Below are 14,806 nucleotides of genomic sequence, written 5' to 3'. Positions count from 1 at the left end.
TTCCAGTTCATTGCATTTTTAGATTTCCTTCAGAAGAAGAATAAGGGATATGTTTTTGTTGGAAAAGTGGGTCAAATCTTTACGCTCGTTCTATATACCCCTCACCTCCACACCTCCTCAATCCTTCTCTGAATAAAATTTATACCTCATCGACTTTCTGCTAATCCCCTTATGTCTTATTCAAGTTAACCTTTTAACAGAAAAAGTATATATTAAGAGGATTAATGAAGAGAAGTATGACACAAATTCAAACATTGACAAACCATATATAGTAATAATCCTTGGTATAAAGAACCTCAAATCCTTTACAAAATAAAAGCGTTAAAATGAGGTTTCGTGGTTGGGGGGGGGGGGGAGAACTCATACGATAAATTCGTACCTCATTGACCTTCTGCCGACCCTGCAAATTCCCTTGTGACTGATTCAACTCTCCCGTGACAGTGTGACAGTTACAGAACGACAACATATTGGTTCAAAATCTCAATATATTGTTTCTAAGTTTAGAAATGTAGATTTTGAAGTTCAACAAATTTTTAACAGATAAAACTTTTTTTGTAGTTTTCGCTAGGAAATGGAGTGTATTTGTTATGCAATGTTATGTTAGACAAATTACATGCAGTTGAGAAAACATTTGAAATTTGCGGTGGATTTCCCTCTGAATGTGACATTGTAAGTTTTGAATGGGTAATTAGCTTACAATACATAAACTCAAGGTTTCGTGAACATGCATTTTGTTTTTGGTAAACTTATTAACTTCCTCTCTGGATAAACGATTTTTACATTTTAAAAGGAAAAGACACTTATAAAAGCCATTACCATGACGACGTCGCTTTTCCATGTGTTGCCAGATGGAATGATAAAGTTTCACATTCCACGTTTCCGTATTTCCAAATTTATTTCTAAGCGATAAGAAAAACAAAACAAAAACGGATGGCTATGCGGGTAAACGCCTATTAAGCCATTACCATGACGACGAGACTTTTTTGCTGGTGTTGCCAGATCGAATAATACTTAGTTTACTTTCTACCGTTCCGAATTTTCAAATCAACACCTAGCCCATAGAAAAGAAATTTCATTGCGGGTTTTACCTATTGTGAAGCAACAAAACAAAAATTATGAAATTAACTTCTTTCACATCTCTTTGAATTCATCTTCCACAGATCATTGACATATCAAGCTTTTCCAATTTCACAGAAGAAGAAAAAAAGTTTATTGCCGAATTTTCACTGAGACAAAATAATGTAAATGAGCATTTATTTGTGTGACGACACAAACATATATACTTATGGTTACTGTGAAAAAATTGAGATCAAGGTGTATCTCAAAGAAGCAGTATTCTGACATTATATATGCATAGATCATTGATACGCCTCCAGGGAAAGTTAAGAATTTAAGCGGAAGAAGATGAAAGAAAATCTGTTTAGAAGGGATACAGACCTTAAATTTCCTTTTGATCTTAAAACTTGTATCGATCTATATATAAAAAAAGATAAACGTTTTCCATATGAGTAAAAAAAATATTCAAACAGATAATGTTAATCATAACTAGGTATGGTATATAAGTCTTTATGGATAAATGTTTAAGGAAACTTTGCGCGCATGCGTTGTTTTATCTTATCGAAGTTTTCTATTTTTGTTTTGGTTATTAATTATCGTTATTTTCGGTTATAATGTTGATATCTAACGATACTTGAATCACCCTCTCCTAACCCTCCTCATGATCCCCCTTCTCCTCCCCTGACCCTCCCCTCGCCCTCCTCCTCCCCTCCTCCTCCCCCGCCTCCTCCCCCGTCACCTCACATCTCCCCTTCGAGAAATCCTAGATTCGCCACTACAGTATATCCGATCTTGAAAAAAACTAAGAAATTAAACGGTATAACAACATAATTATGTTGATACTATTGGCCTGTATAAATATATAACGCAAAAGAAAGAAAAGCAAAAGAACATAAGGTTGTATGTTGATTACAATTTTCTATCTTAAAATAAATTATAATTTCAAAACTCTGCTTGTATTTATCATCAGTAAACGCTGTAGGGCTCCTTTAAGTCATTTTACGTGGCTTTATTTCAACCAAAATTCAGAACAACGGGTCATCATTATTAACGAGAAACAAGTTAACCCATGTTACCTTAGTAATCAGAAATTAACCGAATAACTGCATAAACGAGGCAGTCTAAGTTATCACTGAATCCAGACAGAGTTATACAACATAACATTGTAATTATAACTGAAGCAGTAAGTTAAAAATATAATAATCTATGTCACTTTGTTTGATATCGATGATATCTAACTGGATCACGAAGACCAAATATTGCGTTCTCATTCTTATACCCCTCCCTCCTTTCCTTCCTTCCTTCCCCCCTCCCCCACCCCTTCTCTCCTCCTTCCCTCTTCCAAGGTCACAAACTGCCCTTCCCTCATAATCTGTCTTCTATACACCGATGCATTTTGAATTATGCACACGAAGAACGGTATAGGCATATTAATCAATATATATATACACTATTAGAAATAACATCTTTCGTATAACAACCTCCCTTCAAATCTATAAGGGAAGTCACATTAACTGTATAGAACCAACAGGCTTTTTGTTTTTGTCTCAACGTGATCACATGGTATAGCGTAGATTTAAGAATACTGACAAAAAAGTTATACGGAAAGAAATAATTTTGCTCTTTTCAAGTAGAATTTCTCACTGTTTTAAGTGATCCATCCATTCTCTATGCTCGAGGCATTATTGTATTTACACTTAAGCTCTGTAAATGTTATACCCTTAAACTATGTGTATATATAGCAACACAGCCATATGTGCATAGCATATAGCTATATATGCGCATATAGGATTTTAAGTTACTGTATTTATTAAAAGAACCCGTATGTATTTGTTGTACAACGTTATACAATTCACAGACATCGACGGTGTGCCTTTTTTTCTTACTCTTTTTTTGGGGGGCTCAAGCAGACGAATTTGTTACGTCACAACACGATCGTTTCCGAAACACTGACACAGCGACAGTTGTCGCCCGTGCTTTATCAAACCTTGCCGACATAAAATATATTATTGAAACTTAATAACTTACAAGTAACTCCTTTTATTTTGCCGTTTGAATCTTCCAAGCCATTTCGGATGAAGTTACGTCAGATGACGGTCTCTGACGTCAGAGGTCGGCTTGTCCATATTGATAACCTCTGAAATGTATCGCGGAGGACAAGCGGATGGATAATTTGTCAAATTTCATTTAAAATGAGTAAAACTCTTTCCATTTTTTATTGTTTTATTTTACGTTTGGTACTTTTGATAATCCCTCAAAGTGATTTTTTCTCGTTTTTAGTTTGATATTTCATGTATACGTGTACCCTCGTCAGTGTATGATTGATGTACACATTAAACTGCGTATTGAGATACGTGTGCTCCTATCAATGTTATGAATATGTATGAGGCAACAAACTTGTTCTACGCTTTGCTGTAGGCCCAATACTCCTTATATATTATTGGAGACTTCTTGTAACGCCGCTGGTATGGGTACAATGTGTCTGGCTAAAATGAAAAATACAAAACTGAACTGAACTGACCTGAAAGCGACTGTGGATGTTTGGTCACCATTCTGCTTAAAATCTGTTTTGTTAGCACATTTTGTTTTCCACTTTCAGCGATTATACAAAACAAGTGTAATACTTAAAAAAATAAAATGAAGCACAAAACCCATTACCAGTTATGTTAAGAAATATTTATACTATCAAAAGTACCGTTGACCCTAAAAAAAAAAATTAAAAAAAAAGAGGGAACAAATGTCATGTTTTCCTTCCGATCATTGATTGAATTGATTGTTTCAGTCGATTTATGATTGCTCCGTTATTAAAGGGTTTTGGTTTAGCAAGCCGCTCTCTAATAGGGTTAGAAAACCTTCTCGCGGGTCGCAGACAACTTTCTTCATCATGCTATGTGCTTTATACTATATTATACCACTATACCACTCATCCAACTTATTCATCTTTGGTAGATGAGTTCTTTCAATTGGCACATTAGTGGCACATTTGGCTCGGTAACGTCACACGTAATACAAGAAACGATACACCCTTATGGAAAGTGCTAACCCTTGATATACCAGTTATAAAGTATCACATCCTTTTATATCTTTTTTCTCCTTCTTCTATTTCGTATTCCTTCTTTTTCCCTGCCTCTTCTTCTTCTCTATTTTTTGTCTTTTTCGGTCTGTACGCAGCGATATCTAAGACAGAAGATGATATATCACACGGCGGGCATATAAGTCGCACTAACCTGTTGCTACCAATTAATCAACTACCTGAATGCGGCATACCCAATTTTTTTTTTGCTACTACCGGTCTAACCTCCACATGTGCTGGCATGCTTTTAGCTAATCGAAGTCACGGAGATAATTACCGATAAAGGTATTGTTTTTCTCCTCTTCATCTTTAACTAGCAGACTGTTTGATGAAACTGAAAATGAGAGCTTAAATATCAATAAATTTGTCATAAAGTTGTCCTTAATCAATTATACCCTGCTATTTTCTGCGGAATGAAAATCAATGCTTTAAGGAATTATGCGGAACACCTGACCGACTTCAGACGGAACCGAAGTTTAAAGGGATCCATATTTTTTACTCTTCTTTATATTTTATATTTTCTTTGGGTTATTCAGGTCCGAAAAAAGTAAATTTTAAAGAAAACAAAATCTTTACCAAAATGAGCAAAATTGCAACAAAATTGCTGACTGTACGTCTGTGGAATGGAGATGGGAAATTCCCCCAGGTATATAATCACGTGGTTTGTCCTACTTAAGTAATTCGTTTTAATATCAACAATAAGGACACTAAGATTGAAAGTGACGTACATGTTGATCATCAAGCCAAGTCTATTAAAATTTCTTTTCTAACTGGATAAGCCTCTTTAATTTGACATGACAATCACATATTCGACATCACCGAATTCTTGCAAAAAGTTACAATTTCTATTAATTTCTAAATATAAATATATATATATTTATATAAATATATATATATGCATATATTATAGCCTATTTCACCAGACGTTTCCTATTATATTTCGCTACTCCATATGCATGATAGATAAAAATCTATCTTAACATAATTTGTATGACGAGTTGTTCTCTCAAGCATTGTAAGCTACAAGTGTCGAAAGCTTCGCCTCATTATTTTTCCATCTTTCCAGGAGATACAGAGTAACAGAAATTCAATCTTTTTCTTCCACAAAAAAAGCTGAAAATAGTCGTTTTGTCTACCGATTATATGCTCTGCAACATGTTACTTATTACGAGTTTCAAGAAAGTAAGTTTAGCGAAACTTAATACTTATGTAGGAACTTTTTCTTTTCATTGGTTACTGTTGTACAGCATAGCTAGTTTCAGTGACCGCGTGTCTAAGTCAAACGTTGTATTTCTCCAAATACAAAGTATTGCCTTTCTCTTGTTAACTTATATATTTTATTTTATATATATAATATATTATATATATAATATTTATATATTATATTATATATTATATATATCATATTATATATATGTTATATTTTTTATTAGCCATCTGTCACATACACCAGTATATTATCATATGTATAGCATGAATCCGATATATACAGTTCCTTTAACCCTGTACAGATGTTTCCGCTCACTGGCGCTCCATTTCGCTTAACGAACAGAAAATTAACGTCCTGGGGAATATAGCATGAGGTTGTACTTTCCATCACCCGTTTTCATGATATTCAACCCACCTATTTTAACTTTTTAACAGAAGATAGCTGCAAACGACTGTCATCTTAGTTTAAACTTTCTGACACAATCTGTCGAACAGTCGAGTGATATAGCTTGGGTAATAACGGTCGTAAGTTAAAAATTCTTCGACCCCAAGACCAAAATAAGTTCTTAACATATATGAGAGAGGTATAAGCCCTCGTACTATTCTGTGTGTAACCTTGTGTTTTGTGGACGGTGTCAATTTCCGAGGACAAACAAAATGGTTTTCACGCATCAAGTAGTGAAATCATTTGCTCTTTTTAAATTGCCGTATGGCTGAAGCCGAGATCTTTGTAAACAAATACTGACAGATGTCGACCATGTTTGTAAACAAATACGGCTCAGACGACACATGTTACTACGAACCACGAATTGAACTATTCGAGGATAAAGCTCATGTATAGCACAATACTACAGGGACACCATCCAGTTTACTGACCCTCAATATGAGGCCCATGACCTACATACGTTCCGAGCTGTTGATAACCTCCCTAAAGACAACGAGAACCGTAATTAGCTAACATTTCTTGCACTTGAACTTTCACAATTGCCGAACTATTTATACAACAAAAATTAATATGAGGTAGCAAGGTTTTAATTTTTGATTGCCCGGTTCTTCTTTCTGTTATGTTAAATTCATTTCTCATTGCGAAAATAATAAATATGAAAATTAATTAATATTAAATTATTATTCATTTATTCTTCTTCTATAGGTTCACTTAAGATCTATTTACCTTTTGTGCATATTTGTATCTTGGTAAGTGAGATATGTCTATAAAAAAGTGCTAAAACAAAACGCTGATAGCCCTGTTATGTTTCGACAACAAAATGTGTAGAATACCTAGATACAGAGCAATATGGTTGGCCTATGCTTATGAAGTATATATCATTATAACGTTAGGCTAAGGAAGCAATCATATGCTGCATATTACAGTTCAGTTGTACTCTTTTGTATCTATCAGATACTTCAGAACCTTTGTCTGCTACAACATGGAGCTCCATGGTAGCTTCACTTCATTGGACATCAATTGCAGGAGACTAATATAAGTTTAACAATACATGCAAGTGACATTTGACTAATAGAGCATGACTCTGAAAACAAGATTCTCTAGGGGGACAAATATAGTTGAAAAGAAAGATTTCAGTATAGACCTATTGATTTAGTCCAATATAGGAATGACGCCTTCTCTTAATGCTTCATATAATGCGCAATTAATAAGATAAGAAGGCTAGTATCAACGGAGTGTTTTGTAATTGGTGAGAATTGATTTAAATTGCAAAGGGACAATAAATGAAACAGAAAAAAAAGAGAATACTGAGTAAGGATATAAAAAAAATTTGCACCGTGATACCTAAAATAAAAGTGACTAGTACTTAAGGCTTCCTTTTTTTTTTGTATTTTAGGCATCCTTTTAACGTGACGAGGTTCGTTCTTGGACAGATGGAGACATCTTGAAAACTGTAAATCATCGGGAGTGACAACGATACCTACTGCAAGCAAAAAAAGTAAAAAAAAAGGTAGACTCGGGTAATGGGCATCTTCTTTTCCTGTATAGTACTGGTTTGGGGAAAGAGCCCGTTTCTGGTAAAATTGACAACCTACTATATCATGATGGATGGCTGCCCTAAACACTCCAAATCTGAAGGGCAAAACTTGCCGGTTATAGAGACATTGCTAATAAACGGAAAACGTTACCCTCTCCTCCTGGTGGCATTTTGTTAAAATGGAAAGACTTTTCTTGCCAAGGTGAAGTGGAGAAAGCGATATGGATTATATTTGCGTGACGAGAAGACGATACAAAGACATATCATTAATAATGTTTGACAAGACAGAAATGATATGGAGAGTGCATGAAATAATAGAAGAGCCGATGAGGAACCCGGAAGGGACAGTCGCGGGGTTCAGGGCCCTCCATGGGTCGAGGGGGGTTTCTTTATAATCGGCAAAACGTTTCATTTCAACAAAACCAAAGAAAAATTAAACTGTCATGCAGGTTGAAAGACAATATTTTGTCATATGTCTGAGCTTGAATATGTTTATAATATCGAATTACTGCATATAACTTTGAGATTATATATTTTTTTTTAATTTCAATAGCTGATGTACGTAACGTATAATTGGTCTACGCAACATGCCAGTATATGGTCATCTTCAGCAGATCGCATATACTAAATTACACGCGCATTGTTGACCATGACAACAACGTCTTTTGTTATTTAAATTGTTTTTATTTTACGGCAATGATTACAGAATTAACTTGAAAATTATTGTAATATTGTAATAATGCTGGCAAATGAAACTTCTCAATAACTATTTGTAGGAAGAACGAGCTAATCATTTGTCAACATATATATATAGCTACTAGAGAGATGCCAGAAACTCAGAAGATCTATCTATATAATATTACTACGGAAACCTAACGCGGTCTTAACCTATAACACGTTTAGTCTAAGTGAGACAGTATATGCACATAAATATTCCAATCACTTTTACAACTACATGCTTAATTCCAATAATAGTGATAATTTACTCTTTGGGAGAATTTCCTGTATGATCAACATTTTGAGGACTGATAATTTCACTCATTTACCAAAGAGTGGCTTCCCTTCCTTATACATCAAGTTAACATACAACGCATCCATACTATTAGCTTTACCTAAAGTTCTAACCTAAATCTTAATTCCATGAGAAAAAAATGGCTGAAAGTTACATGGTCATATAACAAAGACTGTTAAATAATCACTACATACGTCCACCTCTGGAGTGAAACAAAAATGTGATGGCGTTTGTACAGAACATCATTGCACTGTGATAATATAATGCATATATAAACTATTCGTGATATAATTCTGATACGAAACGCAAGCCAGCTGGTTTAAGCTGCGCAGTGTTGGTTTTCAGTGTTATCACCTTGTGGTTGAATGTTGCATATATGCCTACAATAATATTCAAAATGCATTATCGGGTTATTACGGAAGCATTCATTGCACATAAAAAAATACAGCCTCTGTTATAACTCTATAATACGTAGACTAACATGCTGTTATAAAGGTTAATCGTAGCTAGCTAAATGTGTGTTTCCGTTCATTAATACATACCGTATATACATATATAGACCTTCATATTTAGCGTTTCCATGCAAACAATTTTTTATTATGATCTCGTATACAGATATAAACTAGAAATATGTACTATACAATACTGCATCATACAACTAGAAACAGTTCTTAACCTCTATCATTTTTAAAATTTAACTTTTAATATCCACGGCCATTTTTTTTTTTTTCATTAGCACCATCTTTTTAGCCCAAGGCCCAGACTGCTCAGTGGTGAAAATCGTCCCTTAATTTACAATCAACGCCTTAAAATAAACCTCAGATTGCTGAAGCAGGAATCTAAACACATGCCCCCCTTAGGCTTGTAACTCGTTGTCACCTCCGTATCCCGGCGGCCACGTAATCTAATAGATGATATGGAACGCGTAAAAGGCATAAAAAAACTGAGCTGTTTATGAACTTATTCTTGTACTTTAAAGCTGAAGGCTGCAAACGAATGCAGGGTTATCTGTACTGTAATTCTTTTATAAAACTTTCTCTGTATTAGCGATATTTTTCCCCAACTGTACATTGTTTAGCCTATAGTTACATCACATAATGTTTTGACACGTAAATAGAGGTTATTAAAGGAGTGTATATAGCTGACTTTTTTTATAACAGATTGAAAATTATCGTAATGCATGCAAGGCCGTCCGGGCCAAGAAAATTGGACACAGATATGTCACTTTATATATCAAGAGATCGCTTTTACACCACCCCGTTCATTCTATCACGGAGACCAATAATCAATATGTCGTCAGCTATAGTGGCGTCCAATTGCAATTTTTTTAGTTTAATAACTTTCACTTATTTATTTCTACCATTTCACAAGATACTACATTACTAACGTGCATAGATAAGACATGGTCTGGATCGTTTGCTCAGACTGACGCTGTTGTAGGATTAACAAAACAGATAATGTGATGGTAGAGGAACCAGAATAAGAATAAGATTTTCTAGTATGGTCCCTTACCACCCCTTCCCCCCTCCCCCTAATAAAATCATGATTGTGGAACAAGTTCAACCTATAACTGCATGCCAATTCTGACCTCCTTGACATACATAAATTTACATTGATATTAATATCCCCACTAATGCCCATTTACATTAAAACTCGTAAACATTTGTATATACACATATGCATTAAACATATATATACACAATTACACACACACACACCTACATACATACACTTATATATGTGTAGTGGTTTTTGTTTAAACAAAAAAGTGTCTCAGTCCCTTGTAAAGTTGAAATTATCACTTACCATTTACCTTTACCTTATTTCGACAAAATGCTTTTCTTTTCTTTTTATTCTCTTTTTACAGGCATGAGATGTTTTCGTTCTTTCTTTCTTGGGAGGGGTTGGGGAGGGGGGGGGTAAGAAATGATTACCCGCAAGTGTGTTCCACGTGTTTTATAGGTAGAGGAAGTGTGTGGCATAGAGAGTACTTGCATGTGAACGCCATCCAAATATTTCATTTTTCTAATAACCGCCGGATATGGAATCTATAAATATAGTTATGAATAAAACGCGTGTTCGCAGCGGTTCAACACTGTACAGTATGGCAACAACGGGTTGAGGCTTCAACGGGAATATAGGCGTACTATACTAATGCAAACATAGACTGATACGATAGGCACTAAGTTGTGTAGAATTTTGTCTACATCAAACCTAGCCAATTGGAACTGCTTGGCATGTAGTGATTATCATCTTGCTTGCCAGAAAGTTTGACAACATGGTTGAAAACACTTTACCAGCAGCGCAGACATGAATTTTGTTACCCATCTTTGTAGGAATTATTTCTGCTACTGTGTGACGCCACAATTTTATTAATAGTCTTTTAGATTTCTGAGCTCAGAGGCGGGTTCCCCCCTTTCTTTCTTTCATATGATTTATAATACCCAGAGCTAATGACTGCGGGGGGGGGGGAGGGGTGGTATTGAAGTAATAGTGACAGTTTCAAATCGGTTAACTTGTGAAATGATTATCGAGAAACGGAAGAGATTTATGGTTTGGGGCACCAACAAAGAGAAACCCTTGGCTTTGATTCCAGACATTTTCAAACAAATGGCCTCATTAGCACAGGAGAAGTTTAACTCGCATCCATGTACATACATATTTTAACAATAATTATAAGCCATACGTTTTACTCATGCAGATATCTATCACTCTAAAAAATGTTTTGGAGCTTATCAATTCCATTACAATGCATGCAGAAACGGCGTTCAAAGATTCAGTCTATTCGACAGAATGTGGTACAAACAGTAAAAATGGCGGCGGTGAAAACTTATTGTTCAGGACGAATTGAAAGAAATATCGTGCACAATTGTTACATGCCTATACGCTTGCGCAAAAGTAGACTCTTACTGTGAGAAGAAGTCTGCATCTGTAAGTTGAACGGAATAATTCATTGTGTATCAGTGGCGTAGGAAGGTACTTTTGAGTGGGGGGGGGGCTGAAGACTGATGGCCGGCCTGGGGGAGGGGTCTAAGGGGAGGGGGTGTCCCCCTCCCCTTTGGATTTTTTTTGCATTTCCAGGTGGCCTCAGATGCAATTTGGTGCAATATAGCACACTTCAACTCTCACTCCAATTTGTAAAGAATTTTGCATTTTCACCTGGCCTTAAATGCAATTTGGTGCTCCAAATGAGATTTTTTTCTCATTTGGAAATGAAAAGGGGGTTTTTTGACTTGCGGAGCGGGGGGCGGAATGATACTTCCGCCCCCATATTTTTCACTGGGGGGCTGGCGCCCCCAGCCCCCCGCGGTTCCTACGCCCTTGCTGTGTATACAATACTTCCTTTGAGTACATTTATAATGGCATGTACCATTACATAAAACATTTGTGCAATGCAAGCTTTCTAAATTTCTGACGGTTGCTATAGGTGTGCCAGTGCGAATGTTAAAAAAAAAAAAAAGTTATTAAGTCACATTATGTTGGAGTATTGTTTAATGATATACAATTATTAATTTAATAAGGGTAGTCCTATGTATATGATAACGTAATAATTAAATTTAACAAAACGTTTACACTATGCAAAAGGTCTATATACAACGACACAACTTTTTGCGTACAATTTCGCGTTCGCACGTAATCGGGACCGCATGATGAATGGTGGTTGATGTAGTGACTTCATTGCCTTAAGGGCGTATAAGTCCAAATTGGAATGCACAACTAACTACTGCCACCATTCGTCAAGATTTATTTAAATAGTCACAACCGGTTGAAATACCGTATTTTCTGTCTACTGGAGACACAACGATGTTGTCGTCACACATTAACACCTTTAGTTTGATAACACAGTTCATCACATCATTATTACAGGGGTTTCTGCATAATAACCGTTTGTATTAACAATGTTGTTGTTTGTTAACAGAATGACCACATTGTAAGCAAGGTTCAGCGAAGTCAACAATATCATTTGAGCGAAATAGTTTGTTTCCTTCTTCTTCAAAACATGAATAAAAGAAATTGCACACTTTTTTATATATATATTACTATGATATATATATATATATATATATATATATATATATATATATATATATACTTTTCAACTTGAATCATGGTGAAATCAATTCTGTATTAAACCAGATGATAACCGTATTTGCATAAAGATGACGTCATATCGTTTGTTATTGGGACGGATTGCAGATGTCTGTATGAGGGGGTATGTGTCTAATACCACTCCTAATAATTATCTATCGTCCTGCACTTTATTCTGCCTTTTCGTCTATTCAACTATACACATGTTTTGAATTCACGACATAATTGCATAAAATTACAACCAATTCTACTCTCCAGGGGTCGATGAACCAGAACCTCTGATTTTTTTTTACAGGTTTTTTTTTTCTTATCCTGTGGACATCCTACGAAACTTTTGATTCGGTAGGCAGTTTAGGGATGCAATTTCCCGCGCAATGTATACTCCGCCATAATTCAGGGCATAAGTTCAAGAAACATATGCGACGCCGGAAAACAAAAGAATAAGTATAAAATATATATATATATACGTACTAAAAACAAAGAACCTCTCACGGCTGAAAATTAAAACGAAATATTTATATTCTACTTGGAATTTTTAAAATCTTGATATGGAAATAATAATTTTCTCATAGGAAATTAAATGAAATGCACCTTGGGTATAAATGTCTAAATTATGGGATATGTCGAGTATTTCATATAGTATCCTGTGATTTTTGGTTGTATGAGCTGGAAATGGTTATGAGTATTTGTAACCAACGTTTTATGTACAGAGCAAGTTTGCAAGTCCGATGAGAGTATGTATAATAGGTATATTCAAGATTCGAGATTTCTTGAATTGTTAAAAATAAATAGAAAAGCAGTGACTTCTTCTCGATTCTTGGTATAACTAGACCAGATACATCAATACCAACAAAGGGAGAGGTAGGGAGAGGAGGGAAGGAGACGGAGGAAGACAAGGGGACGGGAGGGGGACGGGAGGGAAACTACCACCAATTAACTAAATTTGGCCCAATATATATATATATATATATATATATATATATATATATATATATATATATATATATATATACCACCATCATCTTAAATTCACTTCATAAATACTAAAATTCCTAGAAAAAAGCATAGGAAATAAAACGTTTAGTGGTTCCGATGCCCACACATATTCAAAGCGTGGCACCTGTCGTTATTTTGTTGCGCACAGTATCGTTACCTTTACTGTTTTATATTTTTTTTATCAAAGATCCAATTTATAGCATCCACGCATAAGTACGGGATATATGAACGTTAAATATAACAATTAAAAGTACAATTTTAAACGTACACTCACCCCATGGACTATAGTCAGTATCTGGTTATGACGAAATCCTGTAAAGAAAACAAAGAGAAACCTGAACAGCAAATGACAGAATAATCACAAATAAATATTTATGTAAAGGATACATACATTGAAATATTTAAATTTGTGAGATGCTGCCAGTTCAGTTCGCAATAATATTCACCGAGCAAAATCATGTTACAAATGTAACCATAAACGACTATAACCTTGCACGGGATGATTATTTTCATGGACAAGTCTTCGTGGAATTAACGCTTGTCATCGATACCACGCGCAAGCAGGTGTGTACCCATTCATCATTAAGATACATCCATATAGGTATGTCTGCACTCTGCAAACATACATACTATCAGTAAATCCTTGTGCAGGCGTACATCACTTGAAAGGTCTGCACGTGTACAACAATGGGTACCTAAATGTTATATATATAAAATATATATAATATACTCATGGTAGATATGTATATTGAGGGAAAATGCCATAGGATGTGCTGCATACAAATATGCATTTATGGTCAGTTCTGCTTTGAGGTGCATATAAATGCACATGTCTGCTTGCAGGTCTACATCATTGGAAGGGGAAGGGGAGGGGGTCTTCGTGCACGTGTAACGTCCCATGGTTATATATATATATATATATATATATATATATATATATATATATATATATATATAATATATATATATATATATATATATATATATATATATATATATATATATATATATATATATACATGTAGGCGCGCAGTCATAACAGATTTGCATCCAGGTGTAAGACATGGATAGGTCTACATGGTTGTGCACAGACTTTGACAGGTCTGCATAGATGTGCCTAGACTTTTACAGGTCTAGATGGATTTGTACAGACTTTGACAGGTCTATATGGAGGTGTACAGACTTTAGCAGGTGTACGTGGAGGTGTACAGACTTTGACAGGTCTATATGGAGGTGTACAGACTTTGACAGGTCTACGTGGATTTGGGCAGTTTTTGACAGGTGGTCTACATGGAGGTGCATGTACAGACTTTGGAAGGGTGGTGCACAGATTTTGATATGTGCATGGAGATTCTTAGACTGTGCAGGTATGTATTGAGATGTACAAAC

The 14,806-nt window shown here is 35.2% G+C and overlaps 1 protein-coding gene across 5 annotated transcripts in view; it reads right to left on the bottom strand.

The window, feature by feature from the left end:
• The window catches only part of LOC139980476 (nitric oxide synthase-like protein), a 269,723-nt gene that overhangs the window by 188,205 nt on the left and 66,712 nt on the right, over positions 1-14,806 (bottom strand). For all 5 annotated transcript variants that reach the window (XM_071992098.1, XM_071992100.1, XM_071992102.1 and 2 more), the window contains exon 2: positions 13,692-13,729. The gene's annotated coding sequence lies outside the window, so the exon portion shown is untranslated. The remainder of the gene's footprint in view (positions 1-13,691; positions 13,730-14,806) is intronic.

This window comes from Apostichopus japonicus, chromosome 15 (genome assembly GCF_037975245.1).
Source record: "Apostichopus japonicus isolate 1M-3 chromosome 15, ASM3797524v1, whole genome shotgun sequence".
Lineage (NCBI taxonomy): Eukaryota > Metazoa > Echinodermata > Holothuroidea > Aspidochirotida > Stichopodidae > Apostichopus > Apostichopus japonicus.
Note: the sequence above shows the minus strand (reverse complement) of the source record. Positions and strands in the feature narration are given on the sequence as shown.